The sequence below is a fragment of the Arachis hypogaea genome, chromosome 5 (assembly GCF_003086295.3).
Source record: "Arachis hypogaea cultivar Tifrunner chromosome 5, arahy.Tifrunner.gnm2.J5K5, whole genome shotgun sequence".
Lineage (NCBI taxonomy): Eukaryota > Viridiplantae > Streptophyta > Magnoliopsida > Fabales > Fabaceae > Arachis > Arachis hypogaea.
In genome coordinates, this window is record NC_092040.1 from 25490111 (window position 1) to 25506130 (window position 16020).

Sequence of the window (16020 nt, forward strand, 5' to 3'; positions counted from 1 at the left end):
ATCACTGGATTTTATTCCGGCCTGATCGAGAACCGACAGATGGATAGCCGTGCCGTGACAGGGTGCGTTGAACATTTCCACTGAGAGGATGGGAGGTAGCCACTGACAACGGTGAAACCCTTGCTTAAGCTTGCCATGGAAAGGAGTAAGAAGAATTGGATGAAGACAGTAGGAAAGCAGAGAGACGGAAGGGAAGGCATCTTCATACACTTATCTGAAATTCCTACCAATGAATTACATAAGTATCTCTATCTTTATCTATATGCTTTATTCGTTTATCACCATACCCATTTGAGTTTGCCTGACTGAGATTTACAAGGTGACCATAGCTTGCTTCATACCAACAATCTCTGTGGGATCGACCCTTACTCGCGTAAGGTTTATTACTTGGACGACCCAGTACACTTGCTGGTTAGTTGTGCGAAGTTGTGTTTATGTCATGGTATTGAACACCAAGTTTTTGGATTCATTACCGGGGATTATTTGAGTTGTGAAAAGTATTGATCACAATTTCGTGCACCAAGTTTTTGGCGCCGTTGCCGGGGATTGTTGAGTTTGGACAACTGACGGTTCATCTTGTTGCTTAGATTAGGTATTTTTTTCTTCAGAGTTCTTAAGAATGAATTCTAGAGTTTCATGATGATCTGTTGAAGTCTGGCTGGCTGTGAAGCCATGTCTAATTTCATTGGACCGAGGTTTCAACTTATCATCACAAGAGCTTGTTGATTTCTATCAATCTTGCTTTTGGAGCAGTGATCTGCTAAGGCTTGGCTGGCCTTTGGCCATGTCTAGTGTTTTGGATCGAAGCTTTCTTTGAAAGCTTGGCTGGCTGTGAAGCCATGTCTAATTCCTGGACCGGAGTCTTAGACTAAACATTGCATGATTCCTGGAATTCTCATTAAGAATTTTGATACCTTTTTCCACTTAATTTTCGAAAAATCCAAAAAAAAATTACAAAATCATAAAATCCAAAAAAAAACATTTCTTGTTTGAGTCTAGTGTTTCATTTTAAGTTTGGTGTCAATTGCATGCATTCATTCATGTGTCTTAAGGATCTTCAAGTTGTTCTTGATGATTTTCTTACTCTGATCTTTGAATTCTCTTGACTTGAGTGTTTATGTGTCTCATATGCATTCTCATTAGTGTCAGCAGTATACAAACTGCTAAGTTTGGTGTCAATTGCATGCATTGTTATTTGATTTTAGTTGCATTTTGATTATTCCTCATTATTAAAAATCCAAAAATATTTTTAATTTATGTCTTCTCAAGTCAATAATACAGAGAATTGAAGATTCAGAACATTCAGCAGAGGAATTGCACAGAAAAAGCTGGGCGTTCAAAACGCCCAGTGAAGAAGGACAGACTGGCGTTTAAACGCCAGCCAGGGTACCTGGTTGGGCGTTTAACGCCCAAAAAGGTATAGTTTTGGGCGTTAAACGCCAGAATGTGCACCATTCTGGGCGTTTAACGCCAGGATGGCACAAGAGGGAAGATTCTGTTTTCAAATCAAATTTTTTTCAGGTTTTCAAAGTTTTTCAAAATCAAATCTTTTTCAAATCATATCTTTTCAATCAAATCTTTTTCAAAATCAATTTCTTTCTACTTTCAAAACTACTTGCTATCAATTAATGATTTGATTCAACATTTCAAGTATGTTGCCTTTTCTGTTGAGAAAGGTTTAATGTTTGAATCATATCTTTTCTTGATAGCCAAGTCATTAATTTTTAAAAACAAATCTTTTTTTTAATGTTTTTCAAATCATATCTTCTCAATCACATCTTTTTAAAATCAATCATATCTTCTCAACCACATCTTTTTCAAAATAGTTTTCAATCAAATCTTTTTGATTTCTAATTTCAAAATCTTTTTCAAAAATCACTTGATTTCTTTTCCACTTTCATTTTCGAAAATCAATTAGTGCTTTTCAAAAATGTTTTCAAAATCCTTTACTTGATTTTCGAAAATTACTTCCCTTCTTCTCACATCTTTCTATTTCTGGACTAACACTATTCCTTAATGCAAAATTCGAACTCCATCTTCTTTGATAAGTTCGAATTTTCTACTTCTGCCTTCCATTTTTCTTTCCCTCTGACACCTAAAGGAATCTCTATACTGTGACATAGAGGATTCCATATTTCCTTGTTCTCTTCTCTTTCTTATGAGCAGGAGCAGAGACAAAAGCATTCTTGTTGAGGCTGATCCCGAACCTAAAAGGACCTTGAAGCGAAAGCTAAGAGAAGCTAAGGCACAATTCTCTGTAGAGGACCTAACCGAATTCTTCAAAGAAGAAGAACTCATGGCAGCCGAAAACAACAACAATGCCAACAATGCAAGGAAGGTGCTGGGTGACTTTACTGCACCTACTCCCGACTTCTATAGGAGAAGCATCTCTATCCCTGCCATTGGAGCAAACAACTTTGAGCTTAAGCCTCAATTAGTTTCTCTAATGCAACAGAATTGCAAGTTCCATGGACTTCCATTGGAAGATCCTCATCAGTTCTTAGCTAAATTCTTGCAAATCTGTGACACTGTCAAGACTAATGGGGTTGACCCTGAGGTCTACAGACTTATGCTATTCCCTTTTGCTGTAAGAGACAGAGCTAGGACATGGTTGGACTCACAACCTAAAGAAAGCCTGGACTCTTGGGAAAAGCTAGTCAATGCCTTCTTGGCAAAGTTCTTTCCACCTCAAAAATTGAGTAAGCTTAGAGTGGAAGTCCAAACCTTCAGACAGAAGGAAGGAGAATCCCTCTATGAAGCTTGGGAAAGATACAAACAATTAATCAGAAAGTGTCCTTCTGACATGCTTTCTGAATGGAGCATCATAGGTATTTTCTATGATGGTCTCTCTGAACTATCCAAGATGTCTTTGGATAGCTCTGCTGGAGGATCTCTTCATCTGAAGAAGATGCCTACAGAAGCTCAAGAGCTGATTGAAATGGTCGCAAATAACCAATTCATGTACACTTCTGAAAGAAATCCTGTGAACAATGGGACTAGTCAGAAGAAAGGAGTTCTTGAGATTGACACTCTGAATGCCATATTGGCTCAGAACAAAATATTGACTCAACAAGTCAATATGATTTCTCAAAGTCTGTCTGGAATGCAAAATGCACCAAGCAGTACTAAGGAAGCTTCATCTGAGGAAGAAGCTTATGATCCTGAGAACCCTTCAATGGAAGAGGTGAATTACATGGGAGAACCCTATGGAAACACCTATAATCCTTCATGGAGAAATCATCCAAATTTTTCATGGAAGGATCAACAGAGACCTCAACAAGGTTTCAACAATAATAATGGTGGAAGAAACAGGTTTAGCAATAGCAAACCTTTTCCATCATCTTCTCAGCAACAGACAGAGAGTTCTAAGCAGAATAACTCTGACTTAGCAACCATGGTCTCTAATCTAATCAAAACCACTCAAAGTTTCATGACTGAAACAAGGTCCTCCATTAGAAACTTGGAGGCACAAGTGGGTCAGCTGAGCAAGAAAATTACTGAACTCCCTCCTAGTACTCTTCCAAGCAATACAGAAGAAAATCCAAAAGGAGAGTGCAAAGCCATCAACATGGCCGAATTTTGGGAGGAAGAAGAGGCAGTGAACGCCACTGAGGAAGACCTCAATGGACGTCCACTGGCCTCCAATGAGTTCCCCAATGAGGAACCATGGGAATCTGAGGCTCAAAATGAGACCATAAAGATCCCATTGGACTTACTTCTGCCATTCATGAGCTCTGATGAGTATTCTTCCTCTGAAGAGGATGAGTATGTCACTGAAGAGCAAGTTGCTAAATACCTAGGAGCAATCATGAAGTTGAATGACAAGTTATTTGGAAATGAGACTTGGGAGGATGAACCCCCTTTGCTCACCAAAGAACTGGATGACTTGTCTAGGCAGAAACTGCCTCAAAAGAGACAGGATCCTGGGAAGTTTTCAATACCTTGTACCATAGGCACCATGACCTTCAAGAAGGCCTTGTGTGACTTAGGGTCAAGTGTAAACATCATGCCTCTCTCTGTAATGGAGAAGCTAGGGATCTTTGAGGTGCAAGCTGCAAAAATCTCACTAGATATGGCAGACAATTCAAGAAAACAAGCCTATGGACTTGTAGAGGATGTTTTGGTAAAGGTTGAAGACCGTTACATCTCTACTGATTTCATAGTCCTAGAGACTGGGAAGTGCATGGATGAATCCATCATCCTTGGCAGACCCTTCCTAGCCACAGCAAGAGCTGTGATTGATGTTGATAGAGGAGAGTTGATCATTCAAGTGAATGAAGAATCCTTTGTGTTTAAGGCTCAAGGATATCCCTCTGTCACCATGGAGAGGAAGCATGAAGAGCTTCTCTCAAAACAGAGCCAAACAGAGCCCCCACAGTCAAACTCTAAGTTTGGTGTTGGGAGGCCACAACCAAACTCTAAGTTTGGTGTTGAACCCCCACATTCAAACTCTAAGTTTGGTGTTGGGAGGTTCCAACATTGCTCTGAGCATCTCTGAGGCTCCATGACTGACATTAAAGAAGCGCTTGTTGGGAGGCAACCCAATGTTTTATAATTAACTATTTTCTTTTGTTATTTTATGTTTTTTGTAGGTTGATGATCATGAGAAGTCACAAAATCAATGAAAAAAGCAAAAACAGAATGAAAAACAGGAAGAAAAGCACACCCTGGAGGACGCACCTACTGGCGTTTAAACGCCAGAAAGGTTAGCAGATGGGCGTTTAACGCCCAGTCTGGCACCATTCTGGGCGTTTAACGCCAGAAAGGGGCACCAGACTGGCGTTAAACGCCAGAGAAGGGCAAGAAGCTGGCGTTAAACGCCAGAAATGGGCATCAGCCCGGCGTTTAACGCCAGAATTGGCTAAAAACGCAAATTTGCTTGCCATTTGGTGCAGGGATGACTTTTCCTTGACACCTCAGGATCTGTGGATCCCACAGGATCCCCACCTACCCCATCACTCTCTCTCTTCTTCACCCATTCACCAATCACCTCAACACCTCTTCCCCAAACACCCTTCACCTATCAAATCCCATCTTTCTCTTCACCACTCACATCCATCCTTCATAAAACCCCACCTACCTCACCATTCAAATTCAAACCACTTTCCCACCCAAACCCACCCTCAATTGACCGAACCCTACCCTAGCCCCTCTCCTATATAAACCCTCCTTCACTCCTTCATTTTCACACAACCTAAACACCACTCCTCCCCTTTTTTGGCCGAACACAAAGCCATTCCCTTCTTCCTCATTTCTTCTTCTTCTACTCTCTTCTTTCTTCTTTTGCTCGAGGACGAGCAAACCTTTTAAGTTTGGTGTGGTAAAAGCATTGCTTTTTGTTTTTTCATAACCATTTATGGCATCCAAGGCCGGAGAAACCTCTAGAAAGAGGAAAGGGAAGGCAAAAGCTTCCACCTCCGAGTCATGGGAGATGGAGAGATTCATCTCAAGGGTGCATCAAGACCACTTCTATGAAGTTGTGGCCTTGAAGAAGGTGATCCCCGAGGTCCCTTTTTCACTCAAAAAGGGTGAATATCCGGAGATCCGACATGAGATCCGAAGAAGAGGTTGGGAAGTTCTTACCAACCCCATTCAACAAGTCGGAATCTTGATGGTTCAAGAGTTCTATGCCAATGCATGGATCACCAAGAACCATGATCAAGGTATGAACTCGGATCCAAAGAATTATCTTACTATGGTTCGGGAAAAATACTTGGTTTTTAGTCCGGAAAATGTAAGGTTGGCATTCAACTTGCCCATGATGCAAGGAGATGAACATCCTTACACTAGAAGGGTCAACTTTGATCAAAGGTTGGACCAAGTCCTCACAGTCATATGTGAAGAGGGCGCCCAATGGAAGAGAGATTCAAGAGGGAAGCTGGTTCAATTGAGAAGGCATGACCTTAAGCCCGTGGCTAGAGGATGGTTGGAGTTTATTCAACGCTCAATCATTCCCACTAGCAACCGGTCCGAAGTTACCATAGACCAGGCTATCATGATTCATAGCATCATGATTGGAGAAGAAATAAAAGTTCATGAGGTTATAGCTCAAGAACTCTATAAGGTGGCGGACAAGTCCTCTACCTGGGCAAGGTTAGCCTTTCCTCATCTCATTTGTCACCTCTGTTATTCAGTTGGAGTTGACATAGAGGGAGATATCCCTATTGATGAGGACAAGCCCATCACTAAGAAGAGGATGGAGCACACAAGAGACCCCACTCATCATGAGATCCCTGAGATTCCTCAAGGGATGCACTTTCCTCCACAAAACTATTGGGAGCAACTAAACACCTCCCTAGGAGAATTGAGTTCCAACATGGGACAACTAAGGGTGGAGCACCAAGAACACTCCATCATCCTCCATGAAATTAGAGAAGATCAAAGAATCATGAGAGAGGAGCAACAAAGACAAGGAAGAGACATTGAGGAGCTCAAGCACTCCATAGGATCTTCAAGAGGAAGAACAAGCCGCCATCACTAAGGTGGACCCGTTCCCTAATTTCCTTGTTCTTTATTTTCTTGTTTTTCGAAAATTGTGCTTATGTTTATCTATGTTTGTGTCTTGTGATCATTAGTGTCTTAGTATCTATGCCTTAAAGTTATGAATGTCCTATGAATCCATCACCTCTCTTAAAAAAAATGTTCTTAATTGAAAAAGAAAAGAATTGCATGAATTTTGAATTTTATAACAGTTTAATTATTTTAAGGTGGTGGCAATATTTTTGTTTTCTGAATGTATGCTTAAACAGTGCATATGTCTTTTGAATTTGTGGTTCATGAATGTTGGCTCTTGAAAGAATGATGAAAAAGGAGACATGTTACTGAGGATTTGAAAAATCATAAAAATGATTCTTGAAGCAAGAAAAAGCAGTGAAAAAAAAAGAGAGAGAGAGAAAATTTCGAAAAAAAAATTCGAAAAAAAAATAGAGAAAAGAAAGAAATAAAGTTGTGATCTAAGGAAAAAAGAGTGTGCTTAAGAACCCTGGATACCTCTGATTGGGGACTCTAGCAAAGCTGAGTCACAATCTGAAAAGGTTCACCCAATTATGTGTCTGTGGCATGTATGTATCCGGTGGTAATACTGGAAGACAGAGTGCTTTGGGCCACAGCCAAGACTCAATAAGTAGCTATGTTCAAGAATCATCATACCTTACTAGGAGAATCAATAACACTATCTGGATTCTAAGTTCCTAAAGAAGCCAATCATTCTGAATTTCAAAGGATAGAGTGAGATGCCAAAACTATTCAGAGGCAAAAAGCTAAAAGCCCCGCTCATCTAATTAATACTGATCTTCATAGATGTTTTTGGAATTCATTGCATATTCTATACTTTTTATCTTATTTGATTCTCAGTTGCTTGAGGACAAGCAACAATTTAAGTTTGGTGTTGTGATGAGCGGATAATTTGTACGCTTTTGGCATTGTTTTTAGTATGTTTCTAGTAGGATTTAGTTAGTTTTTAGTATATTTTTATTAGTTTTTAGTTAAAATTCACTTTTCTGGACTTTACTATGAGTTTGTGTGTTTTTCTGTGATTTCAGGTATTTTCTGGCTGAAATTGAGGGACCTGAGCAAAAATCTGATTCAGAGACCAAAAAGGACTGCAGATGCTGTTGGATTCTGACCTCCCTGCACTCGAAGTGGATTTTCTGGAGCTACAGAAGCCCAATTGGCGCGCTCTCAACGGCGTTGGAAAGTAGACATCCTGGGCTTTCCAGCAATATATGATAGTCCATACTTTGCCCAAGATTTGATGGCCCAAACCGGCGTTCAAAATCACCCTCAGGAATTCCAGCGTTAAACGCCGGAACTGGCACCAAAATGGGAGTTAAACGCCCAAACTGGCATAAAAGCTGGCGTTTAACTCCAAGAAGAGTCTCTGCATGAAAATGCTTCATTGCTCAGCCCAAGCACACACCAAGTGGGCCCGAAAGTGGATTTTTATGTCATTTACTCATCTCTGTACACCCTAGGCTACTAGTTTTCTATAAGTAGGACCTTTTACTATTGTATTGAGATATCTTGGTTCTTCTGGTTCCCTCTCTGGGGCCGAGGCCAATGATCACTCTTGTTCTTATGTATTTTCAACGGTGGAGTTTCTACACACCATAGATTAAGGTGTGGAGCTCTGCTGTACCTCGAGTATTAATGCAATTACTATTGTTCTTCTATTCAACTCCGCTTGTTCTTGTTCTAAGATATCACTTGTTCTTCAACTTGATGAATGTGATGATCCGTGACACTCATCATCATTCTCACCTATGAACGTGTGACTGACAACCACCTCCGTTCTACCTTCGATTGGGTGAATATCTCTTGGATTCCTGATACACGATGCATGGTTGATCGCCTGACAACCGAGTGCTCGCCTGACAAACGAGCCAGCCATTCCGTGAGATCAGAGTCTTCGTGGTATAGGCTAGAACTGATGGCGGCATTTAAGAGAATCCGGAAGGTCTAACCTTGTCTGTGGTATTCTGAGTAGGATTCAATGATTGAATGACTGTGACGTGCTTCAAACTCCTGAGGGCGGGGCGTTAGTGACAGACACAAAAGAATCACTGGATTCTATTCCGGCCTGATCGAGAACCGACAGATGGATAGCCGTGCCGTGACAGGGTGCGTTGAACATTTCCACTGAGAGGATGGGAGGTAGCCACTGACAACGGTGAAACCCTTGCTTAAGCTTGCCATGGAAAGGAGTAAGATGAATTGGATGAAGACAGTAGGAAAGCAGAGAGACGGAAGGGAAGGCATCTTCATACACTTATCTGAAATTCCTACCAATGAATTACATAAGTATCTCTATCTTTATCTATATGCTTTATTCGTTTATCACCATACCCATTTGAGTTTGCCTGACTGAGATTTACAAGGTGACCATAGCTTGCTTCATACCAACAATCTCTGTGGGATCGACCCTTACTCGCGTAAGGTTTATTACTTGGACGACCCAGTACACTTGCTGGTTAGTTGTGTGAAGTTGTGTTTATGCCATGGTATTGAACACCAAGTTTTTGGATTCATTACCGGGGATTATTTGAGTTGTGAAAAGTATTGATCACAATTTCGTGCACCAGTTCTATTAATCAATTAATGCAAGGTAATCTAATAATGCTGCTATATTTCTGTACTAGTTTCCACTTTCAAGAGTTCTTGAAGGCCTAAACTTAAGGGCATAATCTTCCTTCTACTAGTTTATACTTATTGTTAAGATGCCTTCAGGCTACCACCCCAGTACCCCACTACTATTTAAGTTGATACTGCTTGTCATGAATCTCAGTGTTCTCATGTGTTGGTTCTCCTCTAAAAATACTACATAGAATGAGGTCCTCTCTCTCTCTCTCTCTCTCTCTCTCTCTCTCTCTCTCTCTCTCTCTCTCTCTCTCTCTCTTTCTCTCTCTCTCTCTCTCTAATATAATCTATTTTCAACCCTTAACAGGCAAAAGCTTCAATGACAAAACAGACAGAATAGTTGTGACTAGTGTAAACGAGACTGCTTGTCATGAATCTCAGTGTTCTCATGTGCTGGTTCTCCTCCAAAAATACCACATAGAATGAGGTCCTCTCTCTCTCTCTCTCTCTCTCTCTCTCTCTCTCTCTCTCTCTCTCAAATATAATCCGTTTTCAACCCTTAACAAGCAAAAGCTTCAATAACGAACAGACAGAATAATTGTGACTAGTGTAAATGAGACTGCTTGTCATGAATCTTAGTGTTCTCATATGCTGGTTCTCCTCCAAAAATACCACATAGAATGAGGTCCCCTCTCTCTCTCTCAAATATAATTTGTTTTCAACCCTTAACAGGCAAAAGCTTCAATGAGCGAAACAGACATAATAGTTGTTGTTGAGTTAAGAAATTAGCTAAATTAATTATTGATGACAAACATTATTTTTAGCAAAATAAATAATTAGAGTTGTTTAATTAATAAATATACATTGTGGGTAAATAAACTAGTACAGCCCAAAAGAAACAAAGCCAAAGGATCCAATAGGCCAAACGGGTTGCTTAATAAAAACCGGATCCAAGCCCGTATCCATCCCACAAAGCTTCTCTTGTAAGATTGAATTCTTCACTCCTCCAAAGTAAGCAACGTTCCTCTCCTCTCAAATCAAGTCAAATCATGGCATCAGAAAAGTAAGAAAGAGAAAGAGAGAAAAAGGTTCCTCCCTAAGCTAGTAACCAAAGAAGCAAGAGAGAGAGAGTTGAAGCTTGAAGCACAGAAGCTAAAACAGAAACTCCAAGCTAAATCAAGCGTAAGAAAGGTAATCCATCTCATCTTGCATGCATCAGATCTTCATCCTTTCTTTCCAACTCTCTGCTCTATCCGAAAATGGCATTCAAAGGAAAAGTTGATCTCTGTTCTTCACTGCTACAAATCCACGGTCACAAGAGATTCTTGGGGACCAAGTTGCATCTCTATGGTTCAGATTTGGTTGACCATTGGAAGAAATTTTCGGTTACTCCTTCATGGCTTTCGGTCAAGTTGGAAAAGTCAGAAGCAAAGGTCCTACTTTGGTGTTTGAGAAGAAAAAGTGAGCTTGGGGGTTGGTAAAGCTCAAGGCTCAAGGTGTTGACCTTGGAAGAAGAACCAAGGAACATGCAAGGAGATAAAAAAAAAAAGGGAAGCTTGCTGTTCATTCAGAAGCAAGGAGAAAAAAAAACAGAGTGTGAGAACAGTGTTCTGTTAGAAAGTTCATCTACTTGGATAATGCTTTCTTTCAAAGAAGCATTCGGCCAATACTGAAGAACTCAAGCTGAGGTTTGTGAATCCGATTTTGCACATAGCAAAGAGGCTGCTGATGAAGTCAATCTCCTTCATGTTTTGCTGATTGTAATGTACTTTTCTAAGCTTATCTTTCTGTAATTTCTTGAGAGAAAAGGCAGTGTGAGAAAGCTTGAGAAAAGGCCATGAGTGGAAAAAGGCTGAGAGATACACTTGAGAGAAAAGCCTGGAGTTATTTTCTGATTTCTTTAGGTATGATTGTGTCTTGTATCTTGTACCTGTAAGGTATCCCTTTCTTAGTTGGGTTAGCACTAAGAGGTATAGTTAGGTATTATCATAGCCAATGTCAAGTTAGGTTAGAATTTGAGTGTGAAAGGATTGGGTCAATCCTGTGTTATTGGTGTATGTAATACTGTTAACTATAGTGAAATTCTTCCATAGTTGTGGAGGAGACTGGATGTAGGTTGTATAGCATAAGGCAACCGAACCAAGATACTTGCTGGTGTTAGCTTTTCTCTTCTCTGCTGTGTTCTATTTTCTGATTTTCATGAGACAAAAACAAATTGTCTCATAAATTTCTGCTGCTCAGTTCGAACAGAATCAGAATTGCAAAGTTATTTTAAAAGGGTAATAACAGCAAAATCAAAGGAAGGCATAGATTCAACCCCCCTTCTCTAAGCCTACCACAACCTTCAATTGGTATCAAGAGCTAACGTCTCAAGAATCAAGCTTAACCGCTTGGAGCAAAGATCCAATGGCGAACAACCTGGGCACAACCACAGTTGCCTACACCCTCACTGAAGGCCAGTCAAACAACCGGCCACCTTTCTTTAACGGAAAGAACTACTCCTACTGGAAAGAAAGGATAAGGATCTTCATCCAATCCATTGACTACAACCTATGGAAGATCTGAATACATCGAAATTACTTGACAAATACAATGAATGTAGATCTGAAAGAGATGTGTTAAGAGCTGAAAATAATTTTTTAAAAGAAAAAGTAAAGGAAACTGAATGTGCTTTGGATATTATTGAAGAAAACATATTTCTAAAATCTGAACTTGAAAAATTAAAAGGAAAGCACATTGTGGATCATTCTCATGAGTTAATTGCTGAAAATGAAAGATTAAATGAAATGATCAAAAGGCTGAATGGTGACTTAGCAAAATTTGCTCAAGGTTATAGCAACCTGGATAAATTACTTGCAAGTCAAAGGCCATTATTTGAAAAATCTGGTTTAGGCTACATAGCCAAGGAAGACATAGTTTCTAACACTTCTTCTATAAAATTTGTGGCCTCTTCATCAAATACCAAATCCATACCAAACAAATCAGGTATCGGATATGTTTCAACATGTGAAGAAAAATCTAATGAAGAATACACAAATGAAGCTGAGCCTTCACCTAGAACTGATCCGAGTTCAAACCGGCCAGGTTTGGGTTATATTTCGAAAAATGAGGCTGCTTTCAAGAAACCATTTTTCTATAACAAAACCTCATTTTCGAAAAATCCAAAGAGTTTTAAAAATTCTGGTGAAAACATTTTTGCAAAGAGGAACAATTATGACAAAAATCAATTTGTTAAAGGAAATGTGTCTCCTCCAAAAACCAGAAAATTTCAACCATTTAATCACTTCAAGCAATTTAACTCACCTAAGTTTCAGCGACACACACCAGAAAATCATTGTGTTAATTGCAAAAAATTTGGTCACTCATATGCACAATGCTTCATTGAAAAGAGAGTCGTAGGAAACAAAGTCTACAATGTTGTTTGTGATTTCAATGCACTTGGGCAACCAAGATGGATTAACTTCAAAGGATCCAAATTAATTTGGATACCTAAGGCTACTTGAAACTCATCATGCAGATTTGCCTAGCATCCAAGAACAAAAAGGACATGTGGTACATGGATAGTGGATGTTCAAGGCACATGACTGGAAGGTCAACCTACTTCATCAAACTAAATAAGTATGACGGAGGTTTTGTGACCTTTGGAGATGATGGCAAAGGTAAAATTATTGCAGTTGGAAAAGTAGGTAATGAACAATCTACTTTCATTGATGATGTGCTTTTGGTTTGTGGTTTAAAGCACAATCTTTTGAGTATAAGTCAGCTGTGTGATTTAGGATATTTAGTTATTTTCAAAAGGCTTGAATGCTGTGTTGTTAATGAAAAGACAAATGAAGTGATGTTTGTTGACAAGCGTTTCAATAATATGTATGGACTTACTCTTGATGAACTAAAGGATCAAAATGTAGCTTGTCTTCACTCTAAAGAATCTGAAAAGTGGTTGTGGCACAAGAGATTGGGCCATGCAAGTATGTTTCAAATAAACAAACTTGTAAAGAAAGAATTAGTAAGAGGTCTTCCTTTGATAAAGTTTGACAAAGACATCACTTGTGATGCTTGCCAAATGGGAAAAGAAACAAAAAGTTCTTTTAAACCAAATGAAGACATCTCTACTAAAAGACCACTTGAGTTGCTACACGTTGATTTATTTGGTCCAATAAGAACTCAAAGCCTAGGTGGTAAACATTATGATTTAGTAATTGTGGATGACTACACTAGGTTTGGTTGGGTTTTATTTCTTGCACACAAAAATGAAGCCTTTTCGGCCTTTGAACCTTTTTGCAAGAAAATTCAAAATGAAAAGGATTTGAAAATCTCTTCTATAAGAAGTGATCATGGAACTGAATTTGAAAATAATTTGTTTGAATCCTTTTGTGAGGAATTCGGAATATCTCACAACTTCTCTTGTCCAAGAACACCACAACAAAATGGTGTTGTGGAAAGAAGAAATAGAAGCATACAAGAGATGACAAGAGCCATGCTTTGTGAGAGTAATGTTCCAAAATTCCTTTGGGCTGAAGCGGTTAACACAGCTTGCCACATTTTAAATAGAACAATCATAAGAAAATTTTTGAAGAAAACCCCTTATGAACTTTGGAAAGGCTACCCACCAAACTTAGATTATTTGCACATCTTTGGATGCAAATGTTTTGTTTTAAATAACAAAGAAAATTTGGGTAAATTTGATCCAAAGGCTTATGAGTGTTTGTTTGTAGGATATTCCACAACTAGTAAAGCATATAGGGTTTATCATCAAGATGCTAGAATTTTTGAAGAGTCCATACATGTTACATTTTGTGATACTAACTTGGTGCAAAGCATTTTGGAAGATTGTGATGTAGGAAATCAAGCTCAAAAGGAGGATGAAACTGCTCAAAATCAAGGAAAAGAAAATTCTGGACAAACTGAACCAGAAACTGCAAATGCTGAAAATTCAAGAGACAATTCCATTTTGTCTCATGAATCTGAAGGAAATCCTGCGGCCAGCAGCGCCCAGAATCCCTTGGTGACTGAATCTGCCTCCAAGTCCACCAGACCTCGTGAGTGGAGATTCTTGACGAATTATCCTGAGGAATTTGTCATTGGGGACGTCTCTCATGGAGTGCAAACAAGGTCTTCCACTAGAAAGGCCAATGAAGGATCCAACATTGCCCTTCTATCACAAATAGAGCCTCAAAATGTTAAGGAAGCACTCAGTGACCCATCTTGGGTTAAAGCTATGGAGGATGAGCTTCTTGAGTTTGAAAAGAACCAAGTATGGACTTTGGTTCCAAGGCCAAATGGAAAGAAAGTGACCGGCACCAAGTGGATATTTCGGAACAAGTTGGGAGAAGATGGTAGCATTGCAAGAAACAAGGCAAGGCTAGTGGCACAAGGATAAGACCAAGAAGAAGGAATAGACTTTGATGAATCCTTTGCCCCTGTTGCCCGAATAGAAGCCATAAGACTTCTCTTAGCTTATGCTGCATATTGTGGTTTTAAATTATATCAAATGGATGTGAAATGTGCATTCTTGAATGGAGTGATAGATAGAGAAGTGTATGTGGAGCAGTCCCCTGGTTTTGAAAATAAAGAACATTTTAATCATGTTTTTAAACTATCTAAACTCTCTATGGTTTAAGACAAGCTCCTAGAACTAGGTATGAGAGACTTAGCTCCTTCCTTTTGAAAAATGGTTTTTAAAGAGGCACCACTGACACAACTCTATTCATCAAGAACTCTAATGATTCCTTTATTCTAGTCCAAATATATGTTGATGACATTATTTTTGGATCAGCCAATGAATCCCTTTGTTCTGAATTTGGAAAACTCATGACAAGCGACTTTGACATGAGTATGATGGGTAAACTTAATTTTTTCCTTGGACTGCAAAATAAACAAACTGAAAATGGTATTTTCATTCATCAAGAAAACTATGCCAAGGAATTAGTTAAGAAATTTGGTATGGAAAATGCCAAACCCATGGGAACTCCCATGCATCCTAGTTCTAAATTAGATAAGGGAGAAACTGAGAAAGATGTTGATGAGACTAGGTATAGAGGGATGATCAGTTCTCTTATGTACCTAACTTCCTCTAGACCCGATATTATGCAAAGTGTTGGATTGTGTTCTAGGTTCCAATCCAAACCTAAAGAGTCACATCTTTCTGCAGTTAAAAGATCATTAGATATGCTCATGGCACATCCAATTTTGGTCTTTGGTATCCTAAGATTGATGATTTTTCTGCAGTTGGTTATTGTGATGCAGATTTTGCTGGTGATAGAGTTGATAGAAGGAGCACTTCTGGTTTATGCTGATTCCTTGGAAAGTCCTTAAATGTGTGGTCAAGTAAGAAGCAACCAACAGTGGCCTTTTCCACTGCAGAGGCTGAGTATATAGCTGCTTCTTCTTGTTGTTCTCAGCTTTTATGGTTAAAAACACAGCTTGCTGATTACAAATTAAATGCTGAAAATATTCCCTTAATGTGTGATAATATGAGTGCCATTAATATTTCTAAAAATCCAGTTTTGCACTCTAGGACTAAGCATATTGAAGTGAAATTTCACTCAATAAGAGACATGTCCAAAAGGGGGATATTTGCATTCAATTTGTTAAATCAGAGGAGCAATTAGCAGATATTTTTACAAAACCATTAGCTGAGGATAGATTCTGCATGCTTAGGACTTGTCTAGGAATTTTGAGCTATGATTCCTTATTTGAAAATTGCTGATGTATTTGCTGGAGCTTTTTTTGTCTCATAAATAGGTATGAGACAATTCTGGGCAGATGATGAATGTTTCCTTCAAGTCAGCGTGTTCTGGGCTTATTGCTAGTAAATAAATCTGGGCAAACCTCAATTCAGATCTGTGTAGTCCTATGTGATTCATTAATTCAAACCACATATGGGCCCAATATGAATGTTACATTCTTGCTTGATTATTTTTTTTAATTGTGTGTTTAAGTTTT

The 16020-nt window shown here is 39.1% G+C and overlaps 1 non-coding gene across 1 annotated transcript; it reads right to left on the bottom strand.

The window, feature by feature from the left end:
- Positions 1-2701: 2701 nt before the first annotated feature.
- Positions 2702-2809, bottom strand: LOC112804536 (small nucleolar RNA R71). Its single transcript, XR_003203148.1, has one exon. It is a non-coding gene; the product is annotated as a small nucleolar RNA R71 (small nucleolar RNA).
- Positions 2810-16020: the final 13211 nt, after the last annotated feature.